The sequence below is a fragment of the Triturus cristatus genome, chromosome 11 (assembly GCF_964204655.1).
Source record: "Triturus cristatus chromosome 11, aTriCri1.1, whole genome shotgun sequence".
In the NCBI taxonomy this organism is placed as follows: Eukaryota; Metazoa; Chordata; class Amphibia; order Caudata; family Salamandridae; genus Triturus; species Triturus cristatus.
Window position 1 is genome coordinate 946986067 of NC_140594.1, and position 15171 is coordinate 947001237.

The 15171-nt window shown below is 44.3% G+C and overlaps 1 protein-coding gene across 1 annotated transcript in view; it reads right to left on the reverse strand.

The window, feature by feature from the left end:
• Positions 1–265: 265 nt before the first annotated feature.
• The window catches only part of LOC146785729 (beta-4C adrenergic receptor-like), a 58897-nt gene continuing 43991 nt past the window's right edge, over positions 266–15171 (reverse strand). Inside the window, exon 3 of the mRNA XM_085634952.1 lies at positions 266–618. The gene's annotated coding sequence lies outside the window, so the exon portion shown is untranslated. The remainder of the gene's footprint in view (positions 619–15171) is intronic.

Consider the following 15171-nt stretch of genomic DNA (forward strand, 5'->3'; position numbering starts at 1 on the left):
TGGCGTTACGATTCACAACCACACAGAAAGTGCTCCTTATATTGACTTTCTAAGGAGGACAGCCCAAGTTGGTCCAGCCAGGGGTGGAGCTTGTGAACTTCCGGCTGCACACGTTTCTCTCCAACAGCTGTTCAACACACCGAGGTATATGCCATGGGCACCAATGGATACAGTGACAGTGGTTTTGATGACAACTTTGTCTGGGATGAATTGTCAGCGCTGTGTCGTATCTGAAATGGGCCATTAGTAATTTCTTAGACAGTGTCATGGGCTCCACCATTTTTCTTTTTTTTTTTTATTTAGGAACGGAAAAAATAGAGTAGCGATTACATTTCATTCTGCTACCTGAACAATATGAAAATAAACATGTTCTTTTTACATTTTGCCATTTATATTTAACACTGTTAAAAATAATATACTCCGGTTTCTTATGTACAGCGTCCTCTACAAAATGTCAGATTTGTAACGTCGCGGGGATGGGGCGGAGCTCGTGGGAGTGTGCGTTTCGGAATACCTGAGCAGAGTTCGAACAATGAGGGTATACTTCCCAAGTGAGGGGTAGCTTAAGATGCAGTCCGATGAGTGGGGGAAGGGCGGTGAACAGGCAGCTGCTGTTTTCTGAAACGAAACAAAGATACAAAATATAAAGGTATGATTTAGAATTGGCAGAAAATACTATGGATATTTCACAACATTCCTAGCAGCTCGCCCCTTTTTCCTGAAACACATGAAAAGGAAATTCTTAAATGAGAAAATTACCATAATCTATCCGTCTGTCTATCTATCTATCTATCTATCTATCTATCTATCTATCTATCTATCTATCTATCTATCTATCTATCTATCTATCTATCTATCTATCTATCTATCTATCTATCTATCTATCTATCTATCTATCTATCTATCTAGATTACATAGTTAGTGATAGTAACTCTGTAGTTATGGTTAGATCACAGTTTCAGTTAAAAAGGCAATTTTATTTTTTTAATAACTTTTATACTGTCCAAGTAATGAGCACAAAACTTCACGTTTCATGCAAATCTGACATCAGGATGTCAAAAAGTGGCTTTTCCCATTCTAATTGCCATCGGAATCTTTGCTCTTTGTTACAGGAAAAAACAGTGAGCGGAATTACACCAAACTTGCCATGAAAGTCGAAATTTACTCAAAGAAGAGCCTTTCCTTGGTTTGGTTTAAATCTGTTCAGTAGTTTTCGAGAGATAGCATATAAAATTATATTGATTTAGCTAGAAAGGGTTAAAAAGTTAGAGATATTGTGGTCGTTCGACTGAGGATGCGCCCTAAACTCAGATTTGCAGACCATCTGCTAAGTTAAACAAGCATTGGCATAGCCAATAGGTCTCGCTTTTGGGACCTTAAAAGTGTTTAGCCATGCAACAGTTGCCTAACTAAATACTAAATAACTTATAAGGTCCCAAAAGCGAGACCTATTGGCTATGCAAAGCGGCCGTGCGGCCCCGAAAGTGAAAGTGATCGCGATCGCGATCACGATCAAACATCAAAGCGGCCGTGCGGCCGTGAAAGTAATTGCGGTAAAGCGCGGCGCGCGCGCCCGCGCACATGCACTGTAGCTCTAGGCTGGCCTGGTAGCACTTTTTGGAGCCCTCTCAATAAGTCTCGCCAGACCAGCGCATGCGCTGGGTCAGGCGAGACCTAAAAAATATTTAAACCTAATTGGACGAGGGACCTTTTTCTCCTGTTGTCATCTTGGCTTGTCACACCTAAAGTCGGACCCATGGATCCGAAGTTCTTTGATTGGATAACTGCAACAGAGAACAATCTGTTGCAGATGCTATTACTGGATAAATTGGAGCGTCCTGTGAACCCTTTGTTTGACTGGATGGAGTCTCTTCGGTCAAGATAAAAAAAAGTACATTTTGTTGAAGGTTTCACAGGCCATGAAGTGGGCCTACGGGACACAAGTCCTGCTCCAAAGGTCTTACAATCCTGTCTTGGGGTCTGCAAACCCAGACAAAGACTGCTGGACCCATGTTGGCCACCTCTCAGATGCCTGAACCATAGCTCAGTTTTGCCAAATCCACAAAGGTTCTTGGACATTTGATGGACCTGCTCCAAGTTTGGTGGACCTGGAACTTAGTCTGTGGACCCACAAGAGGTACAACAAGGACCCAACCCAAAAGAAAACACCCCAAAAAGAAAAAAGAGACAAACCTACATTTGATCACACAAAGAACACTAATTTGCCTGCTCTAATGGTCAACCCTCTCTGTGCATGACCTTTGGTTGTACACTACTGGGTTGACCACTTGCAGTAGGTTGTTGTGGTCAAACTCTGATGTGCACAGCCCTTGGCCATGCGCAGCAGGGTTTAGCCGCCTGTGGTAGGTTGGATGCAGAGAATAGATGCATAGGGTATATGAGTGGGATGAAATAACTGGTGGGTCTCTCAAAGGGATGTGGCCAATGTAATTCAGGGCGTGGCTTAAAAAATGTAGGCTAAAAATCTGTGCTTAGCATGGTGCACCGCCCTACTGGTATTTTGCTGCTTCAGTCATTGCATCCTGATATATAAAGCAACAAGTAACATTGTACCAACCAGAAATCAGGACTGTTGACTTGGTCATTGGTTCTTTGTTGCATAAGATAAATAAGCAACAACTGCGGCTTCATTGTATTTAATATTCAAAATGCTTCATTTCTGAAATGATGAAACTGTGAAAGAACTATAAAGAGTCTCGTTGAAGTTACATTTAAGGCAGTGAAGGGTGGTACTGCTGCTGAGTTAAAAAATTTTACCCTGAGGGTGAGGGCAAAACTGGAGAGCCCGATAGGGACCTGTCTCCGCACTTGCTTTTTAGAACTTCCGGGACTGAGTGCCAGCAGGACCCGGTCCACTTAAAACCCGGACTGAAAACGTTTATACTTAACAAAACATCATAAAATAACTCATTACTCTATTAGGCATTAATGGTGCCATAGACAAATCATGAGAATTTTGTACAGAGAGGTGCCTGTTTTTGACTGGTCTGGTACAACTGGGCTTTCAGAGATATCAAACTGCTGGAAACAGGTTGACTGATCCAGAGATGCCTTCTTTTGACCAAATTCAGTGTCAGGAATTGCAGGGATAACCGCTTAGAAGCAAACTAACCTTTACTGAAAGTACTTCACAATAGGCCAGTACCTGCATCAGCAGCTTAGCAGACTGGACTTATTTTCCTGCAGGGTCAAGACTGGTTCCCATATGTTTGGTTGCATTTTATTATAACAGAGAAGCTAAAATGCTGAAATATAGTGCAGTCTAGAAAAATTCATAGTGTTCAAGATTATGGCAAGAGTGTCTATCAATCGTGTTTGTACTACTTAGTTAGGTATGTGAATCGGTGGCTAAGGTGGGTTTATACCCATCTGAATTTTGTGGTGGGGGTAAAGGGAAGTAAGCATCAGACAGGCAGGCTTTAATGTATTGTTTTTTTTGGTGTATGGTAATAGATCTGCTCCAGGCCCAGATGTTTGTGGTAACAAAGGGGCCATGACCTCAAATGTATGGTTAAACCACTGTCCATGAAGCACATGTTTTGAAACAAAGAAAATACCGTAAAACTAGTTGCAGTTTATCAATTAGTTTCACCAGGCAAAAGGTAAAACTGATTGGAATTTGCAGCTGCGGTCACATCATTGTGCAACATTATGCTCATGTAATACGGACGCACTTACTCAATAAACAAGCGTCGGCAAACTTTGGTGATATTAAAAGGTCTCATTAAACTGAAAAGGAAATATACAAGCAAAGAAATGTTGTCATTTTTGTATTGATCTTATTGGTAGTTATAGATTTCCTCAGTCCAAAGTTCCTCCAACAGTTTACTCTTTTAAGGCCACATGTACAATCAACTTGTCGAGCACAGTCTTCGTGGTACCAGAAGTTCTGAGTTATTCATATTTTGACGCGTTTTTTAATTGTCACTATTTTACATCAAAACCGTATGAAATGTTTGGTTTTCCACTGCACTTTGGGCTGCACTAAGACTTACTTGAGGCTATTCCCTGACCTCCCCCAAGGCCCCGCACGTGACCCCCTATAATGCTAGTCCCCCCTGCTATATATAGTCAAGGCGATTAACTTCTACACCAGGCCCAATCACGTGCCCTTCAGTCGAGGGGGAAAACGAACGTTCGATATTACAGCCCACGCAGTGACGCACTGGGGCGTCCACATTACACGTCGCATAACGTATTCTGGCGCAAGGAGCTCGTCGTGCACTTCTAGCTCTCCCTTCAAAACACCGGTTTCGCTTCAACTGTAATTCGGAAACTTTGCACCCGGAACCAGGTGCATGAAAAAGGAAGCTTCTCCAGTACAAAGCCTCGGCACCCGGTTAGGGGAGACGCTTGGCATATTTCTTGGAAAGCAGCCTACCTGTCCCGGCTCGCCCGCCACCTGGGCATTATGTAAACAATGCGCATTCCTGTGTGACACCTCCGGCAATTGTTCTCTGCAGGCCCCCATGCAATGGCACGCGGCCTGACCGTCAGGGCTTCTGCCTGTGGCGAATGTCAGGTGCCAACGCGGAACTGATGGATGGCCCGCGATGCTGCAATTAGCAATGCACAAGCAACGCTTGTTTATAAGCATACCTCCATAGCTCTGCCCAGACGGCTGATACCACCTGTTTTGAGGACAGCATCTCCAACAACAGGGAACGCAATCATGAAAGGGTGTTCGAGTCCAGAGTGATCGCAGGTATGACCAGCTATGCTTAAAGGTATAGGCCGGTGGTCAAACGTTTAGTACATAATATATACGTCTAAATTGCAGTGCTTCAAGATCTGGTCTCACAGATCAGTGTGTTGGCTGATTTGTCGGCCTGTTTTATGTTCGGGCCGGCCGTTTTTTACTGTTGATTTCTCTGATATGAGTTTTTCCACAAACATTGCCTGCAGCAAGCACAAATGCACTCAGTCACCGATACCTTGCGAAACACTCATACACCTTGACTCTATTGGCTATCTAATTTGTTAATGGGGACCTAATATATTAATTTGGTGCCCAAGCCCATTTTCTGACCCATTTAATCCCTGTTGGCCTCATTTAGTGTTTGATGGAGCGGTAAGCCGGCGACATCCTGCCCCATTTACAGACAGTAGAACAGACGGGTTACAATTGTAGAACAGACAGGCTACCGTTGTAGAACAGATGGTTTACCACTGTGGAACAGCCAGGTTACCACTGCAGAACAGCTGGGTTACCACTGTAGAACAGCCAGGTTACCATTGTAGAACAGCTGGGTTACCATTGTCGGACAGAAGGGTTACCATTGTAGTATAGACGGGTAACTATTGTAGAACAGCTGGGAAACCATTGTAAAACACACTTGTTACTATTGTAGAACAGCTGGGTTACCACTCTAAAACAGCCGTGTTACCATTGTAGAACAGCTGGGTTACCACTGTAGAACAAATGGGTTACCATTGTAGAACAGCTGGGTTACCATTGCAGAACAGCTGGGTTACCACTGTAGAGCAGCTGGTTTACCACTGTAGAGCAGCTGGGTTACCACTGTAGAAAAGACGGGTTACCACTGTAAAACAGCCGGGTTACCACTGTAAAACAGCCGGGTTACCATTGTAGAACAGCTGGGTTACCACTGTAGAACAAACGGGTTACCATTGTAGAGCAGCTGGGTTACCATTGTAGAACAGCTGAGTTCCACTGTAGAGCAGCTGGTTTACCACTGTAGAGCAGCTGGGTTACCACTGTAGAACAGACAGGTTACCACTGTAGAACAGGCGGGTTAACACTGTAGAACAGGCGGGAAACCACTGTAGAACAGACTGGTTACCACTGTAGAACAGGCGGGTTATCACTGTCGAAAAGGCGGGTTACCACTGTAGAAGAGACGGGTAATTAATGTAGAACAGGCTTGTTACCACTGTAGAACAGACGGGTTGCCACCGTAGAACAGAAAGGTTACCATTGTTGAAGCCAGTGCAGACTCCACCAACTATAACCCTGGCCTAGCGGTCAATGAGACACAGGAACGAAAAATGTCAAATGACTCCCTATGCATTGGGGACATTTGTTTTATTGTTTAAGGAAAACAGACTCCAGCCTTAGGCGTTTCTTTGCTCAAAACAAAACAGTTTGTTAAGTGGATGCTTTAAACACGTCAATGCTGCAGAGCTGAAAAGGGAGTTGTGGCAACAGGGTCTAGTTTTATGGCACCGAGATTCCTGCCAGACAGGCAGCGATCAAGATCAATCATCAACAAAGATCTGTCTCTTATAAAATGTTATGACAAAGGCATTAGGTCTGCTTAAGTTATTGTGAAAAGTACATGTTAAAAGCAATAGGTCTTCAAAAGTGGATTTTCATTACACTGTGTTGAAGTTTGTAGAGTTTCATTAAATGGGATTCCAAAGATTTACATACTAGGCATTGTTTTTTTTGGTTGACCACACGGATAAACTCTAGTAGTAGAGATTTGCAGCGTGAGAATCTTTTTGGGCGTCTAGGAGGGGTAGATATTATTTTGATAACTGTAATTTTGCCACTTATTTGTAATTGATAGAATGTTTTCCTAGTGATTGTTTTGTTGGAAAGCTTTTTTTCAAGGCAATAAGCCTTCGTTGGTTATGGTGACAAGCCTGCGATAAAGACTGCAGACTTGATTGGTTTATTGGCAAAAGTTATGTCAGATGATCTCTTTATTTTGAAAAATCGTACCAAACACAGTAGGCAGGACTTATTTATTGTGAAAACACATGCACAGGAAGGCAATCGATCTTTATGGGTGGGTTGTTGTTAAACTGTCCTGACGTTTGTAGGCAGGTAATTCATTGCTTGAAATCTCACAGATTACATCCTAAACTAGAAGTTTGGTGTTAGTTATCCCTTTGACAAACCCTGGGATTAGAAGATTTGTATTGTGAAAATCCGTGTTAATGTTGTATGCTCTTCACACAGTTGTAATTGTGTACATCTTTGTAATTGTGTGACTGTATGCCTAATGGTTGTCTTGCAGGAAAACTTCTTTTCAGTATAGTAGGCATGTGTTGTTTGATGTGGCAAACCTACAATAAATTGCTATAGGTTTGATTGCTGTGCTGGAAAAAGTGTTAGGTACTGTAGGTCTGATCTGTCTATTATGAAAACTTCAGAGAAATTCTTGCGGCCGAACATATTTGTTGTGAAAAGCATACATTAAAGCCAACATGACTTTAAGAGTGGATTATTATTACACCATGTCAAAGCCAGTAGACAGGTATTTTTTACATTGAATTTTATAAATTAGTATAGTAATAAAGGATGGTGGCTGACAAACCTTTGGTTTAAAGGTTTGAACAGTGCTAATCCTTGATAGATAGCCTGAGATGTGATTGCATGTTGTACTGGCAAACATAATTTTCTATATAATTGTTATACTATGACTATGCACAATGATTGTCTTGTGGGAAAGGTTATGCTCATTACAGCCTCTATAACCTCTATAACCTCCTGAACTGGTTATGGTGGCAATGTAGCAATAATGGGTATCAGCCTTATTGGTTCATTGGAAAACGTTATGCCCGATGCTATGGGTCATTTATTATGAAATAGTATGACAGCAATAGTATGCCTAGTTCAATCATTGTGAAAAGTATATATTAATGCCAATAAATCCTTTAGCGTGGATTGTTAGTACATAGTCTATCCACTATCTCCCACAGATCCCTCCAGCCAGCCTACACATTCCAGCAGCCCCCGCTGCTGGGACGTGATTGGAGCTTCGTTGGACAGCAATTTCTCGCCTAGGTGCCTTCAAGATCCCACGCCTCCTTCGCATCGCTGGACTCCCACAGATCCATCCCACCTACCTACACATCCCAGCAGCCTCTTCTGCTGGCACGTGATTGGAGCTTCGTTGGAAAGCTGTTTCCAACCTAGGTGCCTTAAAGAACCCGCGCGAACAGACACCTCGTCGGACTCCCACCGCTTCCTCCTGCCAGCCTACACATCCCAGCAGCCTCTGCTGCTGGGAAGTGATTGGAGATTTATTGGATTGCTGGTTCCCACCCAGACGCCTTAAGTATCTGTGTCACCTCCCACATTGCGGGATGCACGCAGGTGGTGCTTGGGCACAACTCGGGCCAAGGGCAGGCCCATCCATGCCATCATAGCCCGTAGGAGGCTAGACTAGGCCACTCCTCTTTTGCCTGATCCTCCATCTTATGGTACTGTGCCTGCCATTCCTGCCCCTGCCCCTGCACTGCCTGACCCCCCATCCCTGCGCTACGTGCTTCCTTGTCGCTGTGCTACATGCCATCCCTGCCCCTGTGCTGCCAGCTGTGCCTGCACTGCCTGCCCTCCCTTCCCCTGTGCTGCCTGCCATCTCTGCCCCTGTGCTGCCAGCTGTCCCTGTGCTGCCTGTCTCCCCTGCCCCTGAGCTGCCTGCGGTCCCTGTCCCTGCACTGCCTGCTGTCCCTGCACTGCCTGTCGTCCCTGCGCTACCTGTTGTCCCTGTGCTTCCTGCCCCTGCACTGCCCGCTGTCCTTACCCCTGTGCTGCCTGATGTCCCTGTCCCTGCACAGACTGATGTGCCTGTACCTGTGCTGACCGCTACAGGTCCTTGGCCTGCACCCAGGTCCACTTGAACCTCCTACCAGGACCACAAATCAAGGCAGCCGCATGCCCATGCAGTGGACACGCACAGCAAGCGGGCAGCTTATGCACCACAGGTTGGACAACACCCTGCACCAGGACCCCTGGCCCTCTCACCTCCCTATGGTACACAGCAAAGGAACTCCTGGGCCTGGATGCCAAAAGAACAGCTGCCTCTCCTCCTCCCCACGATCTATCAAAGGACCCTTCACCTCCCGACACTGCCACCTCTCCTGCGACACACCCTATGAAAGATTCTGCACCATCCCTGCCCACAAGACCAAGAACACTCTGCAACCGCTCCATTATATCCTGCTTAACGCCCCCTTACTCTGCAAACCTGCAATGGAAATCTGGGACATCACCACCCTCTCGTGGACGTTGCCTTCATCACTGAAACGTGACTCATCCCCTCCTTGAAGCCCGACATCACCACTGTCACAAAGGCTACAAGATGATGCACCAAGACCGCACCAACAAACAAAGTGGAGGAATCACCATCATCTTCAAGGAAACCATCAGATTCATCATCACAAATAACGACCCCACACCTCTCATGTAACACATCAACTTCCTAATACAACCTTACGCGAAGACCAGGATAAGAGGTACTCTCACACACAGACCCCTGGGACCACAAGCAACATTCTGCAATGCCATCCCCAACATTATCGCCCCCCCCAGCAATCGACTCACCACTACGTCCTACTCAGAGGCCTCAACTTCCACTTGGATGACCCCAATGATGCCAACCCCATGACCCTCTTAGAAAACCTGAAGAACATCGGGCTCAACCGACTGGTCAACAAACCCACACATAAAGCTGGACACACACAGGACCCCATTTTCACCTCAAGCGGAAGTATCAAATTCAGAAACACCACAAAACTCACCTGGACTGACCACACCATTGTACATTTCACCATCATCGAAGCCCAGTACATTACCACCAGACATCTGATCTCCTCCCACCACAGTTGGAGCAAGGTCACAGAAACTCAGTGGACACAGGACCTCATTACCTCCCAACCCGAGGACTTTACAGACCATGATCATGCTGTCAAGAACTTTGCCGTCTGGATCACCGACGGCATCAAAAGAATAGCCCCACTGAAACCCACGAAATCCAACACGACCTCCAAACATGCCAGCTGGTAAACCCCAGAACTCAGGACCACTAAGGGAGAATGCCACCAACTGGGGAAACAATGGCGTGCCATCAAGAACCCCCCTTTCAGAGCAGCTCAGAAAACAGCCCTCAGCAACTATATCCGGCACATTATAGGAGCCAAGAAAGCAGCCATCACCACCTGCATTGACTCTGTAGTCAACCACACAAAGGAACTCTTCAAAATAGTCAAAGAATTCTCCAACCCAACAGCCATAGAGAACACCATCCACCCCTCCTTAGAACTTTACAACACCCTCCCATGCTCCTTCCACAGCAAGATCACCAACATCTACAACAATTTCAACCTCCAACCCGCCACTCCCAACCTCAGCAACCACAACCAACCAGCAGACACCAGCCAAACCATTACCACCTGGTCTCCGCTCACCACCCTGACCACCTCAGCCATCAGTTCTTCCATCCACTCTGGGGTGCCCACCGACCCCTGCCCCATCACCTCCACAACCTCACAATGAACCCAATCAGCGTACAACTCCCAAGCATCCTCAGCACCCCCATCTCCACAGCAACCTTCCTGACAGCCGCAAACACCCAGACATCTGACTCCACCTAAAGAAAGCTTCTTTCGACCCCAGCGATTTAAAAAAGCATTGTCCGTTCTCCCTGCTTCACTACGCAGCCAAAGTTCTTGAGAAAGCCATCAACCAGCAGCTCCCCGAATTCCTGAATCAAAACCACCTACTGGATGCATCACAATCAGTATTCCTTGCCAACCACAGCACTGAGACCATGCCGATCGCTCCCACAGATGATATCAAAACACTTCTAGACCATAGAGAAACTGTAACCCTGATCCTCCTCGACCTCTCCCCGGTGTTCAACACCATCTCCCACAACACCCTCATCAACAGACTCCACATAGGCATACAGCTAGACACCCTCAAGAGGATCGCCTCCTTCCCTACAGGATGCACAAAGAGCCTTCCTTCACCTCAGCACCCAAATACATCAAATGCGGGGTACCACAAGGATCTTCCGTCAGCCCCATCCTGTCCAACATCTATACGACCCCCTCGCACACATCAGCATATCCCACGGACTCAACATAATCTCCTACGCAGATGACACTTATCTGATCCTCTCTTTCACTGAGGACCCCTCCAGTGCCAAAACCAACTTCCGTGACATCATGACCAACATAGCCAAATAGATGAGAGACAATTGCCTTCAACTCAAGTCAAACAAAACTGAAGTACTGATCTTCGGGAATAACGCTTCTGCGTGGGACCACAGCTGGTGGCCTGCAGAACTCAGACTTACGTTCACACAGACCGACCATGCATGCAACCTCTGCATCATCCTCAACAGCTAACTGACCATGAAACAACAGGTCAATGCAGTCGCCTCCTCCTGCTTCCACACACTTTGCATGCTCTGCAGAATCTTCAGATGGATCCCAACCAACAACAGAAAGACAGTCACTCAGGCCCTCGTCACCAGCGCCTGCACTACAGAAATGCCCCCTATGCTGGAATCTCTACCCAACTCCTCAGAAGACTCCAGACCCCACAGAATGCTGCAGCCAGACTCATCCAGGACCTTCCCAAATGAACCCACATCACCCCCACCTGAGAGACCTTCACTGGCTCCCCATCCAGAAGATATGCCAGTTCAAGATCCTCACACAGTCCTAGAAAGTCCTCCATGACCTAGGATCTGCCTACATCAATCATCGACTGAACTTCCACCAACCCTCTAGTCACCTGCGCCTCTCTTCACTCACCCTGGCGCAGAACACATCCATCTGTCGCAGCCGCAGCGGTGGCCACTCCTACTCCTACATCACTGCCAAGACCTGGAACGACTTTCACCTCCAGCTCGGTACAGCCCTCTAGCTGGTAGACTTCAGAAAGAGACTCGAATCCTGGCTCTGGGACTGAGACACAGCGCCCAGACACCCCTAGGAGTGACAGAGCTGCGCTTTACAAATACTGCTTGATTGAGTGATTGATTGACTATGCACAAGACCATTCCATGAAGGCTGCATGTTCCTATGCTTAATTGTTTAACTTATTTTTTATTATAAGGCTATGCCTGCCACAACATTTATCTTTTCCCATTTTACCTTGCATATGCCTGTTGTTTGTGTGAGTTTTATTGTGAATGGGTGTCTGATTGAATGCAAGATTGAGTCAGTGGGTAGATGAATGGATGGAAGTGGGCAACGATGGGTGACAGAGTTATGTTATGTTATAGAGGGTTTTATAGCGCACTCAAATACTCGAGAGTGTCCTGGCACGTGCAGTTATCAAAGCCCAATGAAGTGGAAGATATGAATCAGCTAGTTAAAGAGAAAAGTTTTAAGTTGTTTCTTGAAAAGTCTAAAATCCTCAATAACTGTACCTAGGGCCCTCAGAGCAAATCACAATACACTGGATGATTCTACCGGAGAGTACACAACTCTCCACCTATAGCTGAAAAAGCTGGACACAGTACTTCAGGTAAGATTCCAAAACAGCACCCAGCAGCCTAGATGTGGCATTCAGGCCTAGTCATAATACTCCTGATGTGACCTCTGATTAGTTGTACCTTATTAATGTGTTTACATTTTCCTGAGAAATAGCATCAGTTATTTTTTAACGCTCCTGACTCTATTGCTTCGAAATTGTAGGGTATCTGTTGAACGGAATTAAATTAAGTGATACTGTGAAAAGCAATGCTTAATTTTGTTTACATTTTGAACAGAAAGACGAAAGTACACGTTAACAATCATAAACACACCTTAAATTAAAGATATACCCAATGGTGACACTAAACAAATGTAATTATAGGGGTTATTGCTTTACCCCAAACCATTCACCTAAATTTTATTCACCATAGCGTTTTTCCAGAATGACAGGGCTAGGTTGCAGATGTACTGTCACAAGCCAGGGGGCACTGGAAGTGTTTTTATAGTTTAATCTTTTTATTGTTTGGACAACACAAAAAGTACCTTAAATGGGAAATGAGCCCTCAAGATATGATACATATATGACTATACGTAACCATCCCCAAACTCTCCCCTCCCCCCTATGGGACCACACTGCTTGTGAAGATGAATGAGAGTGTAGTCTCTTGGATGCAGACATACAAAATCAATCAGAACTCCCTTGTGTGAACCTTTTAGGAGCTTCTGTTAATCGGAGAAGGCGTAGGTATTGAGGGCAAGTGAGTTCCGGAAATTCTGAAGTTAATAAACCTTGGAAGGGGCACCATAATTCAGAGAAAGAGCCACCTTGTGCTGAAATAGAGAGGGTCAAGCGCTCCATCCCCAAAATATACCAAAGTCGATGTCACCAACCCTGGTAGTTAGGGAGCTGCCCCTTGCCCCAGTGTGACAGGATGTTCTGTGACGCCCATAAAACCAAACCAATTTGCCTTCCTTGACGGGATTTTAGGGAAAATGTGAGTGGGTTGGGTAGTCCCAGAATTCTTTAAGCTGGGAAGAGGGGGAGTTGTGTTGAGATGGATAGCAATATCATCAAACACCTTTTGTCCAGTAGGACGTGAGTTTCAGGCATTCCCATAGTAAGTGTACTAATGTGCCTGGGGAGTCACAATAGCGCCAGCAGTCTGGCTTGCAAGCCAGGTTTTCCATATGTAAATGGATGGGTGTAAGATACCAATACGTGGCGATCTTGATAGCTACCTCAATGCTGGCTGTGTTGCGTGCCGTGTGTCTATCACGGTAATATATAACTCCCCATTTCCTCTGTGTCTACAAACTGCCAAGCTCTGTATCCCATAGTGTCTGACTAGTAGGTTTAGCCTGCGTAGCAGCAGAGCGGAGAAGGCCATAAAGTTTAATTATTTCTTTTTTAAAACATCCTATAATTGTTATACCAAGGGAGCATCTAAATCAGGAACATATTTCAACCCAGATGTACTGCCAGTTCTTCGTTGATGAAAAACTGGCAGTACTTCTGGGTTAAAATAAGGAAGAAAAAGAATAATGTGAATGAGAATGTTCCTGAATTTGATGCCCCCTTGCTATAACAATTAAGGGATGTTTTTTAAAAAAAAATTAATCATGAGAAAAATGCGTTTATTTAACTAGTTTGTCTGAATTTTGTTACAGATGTATCAGACACCACGAAGACAATGAGAAGCAAGAGAGCTAATTATATCCAGCCTCGGGGGCTTAATTGATTCTTTTCGCCTGATCACATGAGAAGGTTTTGTTTTTTCATAATTCTTTAAGAGTTTTGTTAATCCAGTTTAAAGGAGAAATATTGTTTAATGACAAATGTTAATATACAATTAAAAATAAAACTGTTTAGGCTCTGACAATACTAATTATGTAAGTAGGTGTTGATTTTCTGTGAGTTGGTTCATTGGAACTCTCTGAATTTATTGCCATTTCAAGGTTGAACCTGATGATTTATGTGCGATAGCACATTGGTGTTTTGTTCACCGATTCATGATACTATCCCTCTAACTACAAGGATTGATGCCATTAAACCTAAAATATACAAATCTGGATTCTTTGAGACGGGTTGTATTTTCGAATTCAGGATCCTTTGTAGCTGGTTGAAGTTATATCTGCCCATTTCTATTGATGTTGTGTAATTGTCCTTTGACCAATCGAAGTAAATAAGGTTGCAGTCCTCCCCTTTTTAATAGATATTGAATTATTTGTGACGCTCAATGGAACTTTTAGTCCTGAGGATGACCGTGTAATTCTACAGTGGTCGAAACGCCGTCGACGCCTTTGTGGCCAATATTTATGAAGGACACATTCATTTTTGTATATGTTGTACCCTCAATGTTTCGTGTATTTTCTCGTTTGCCACCTGTCTGGTTTGTGATTTGTATTGTTTGTGTACCAGCACATTGCTTTGAGCGTTATTGTCTTAATTGTTCCTGATTTTGTAATAAATTTACATTGATTGTTTTTTTGCATATGGTTATTTCTATTTTTCTTTTCCTCCTTTCCCCTCTTTTTTTCATTAATGTATTCTTGATTTGTATATTTCTGTCTTGTATTTTTAAGCAATTTGCTTCTTGAACCTTTTTTAGGAATAGATATTACTGCCCCAGGTTCAGGTGTGTTGGGCTGCCCCTGTTGTTGGTAATGATTGGTTCAATACTAGGCACATTGATTTTTCTCAATATGCTCAAGTAGGCTAAATTGTATAGATAATACATAATATAAGGAATATATATAATGTATTGTAAGCACTGATGATACTTTATTAATATTATAATTGAGATAACATCAAATATATATGCAATATGAAAACATTTATTACATGTAAGGGATCAACCTATTACAAATCTAGTACGGATTGTGAATATAATTTTTTTAAACAATGATTGTCTTTAAATCAAAAAATTGTTGTGTTGCAATTTATGAACTTTGGAATGTTAAACTCTC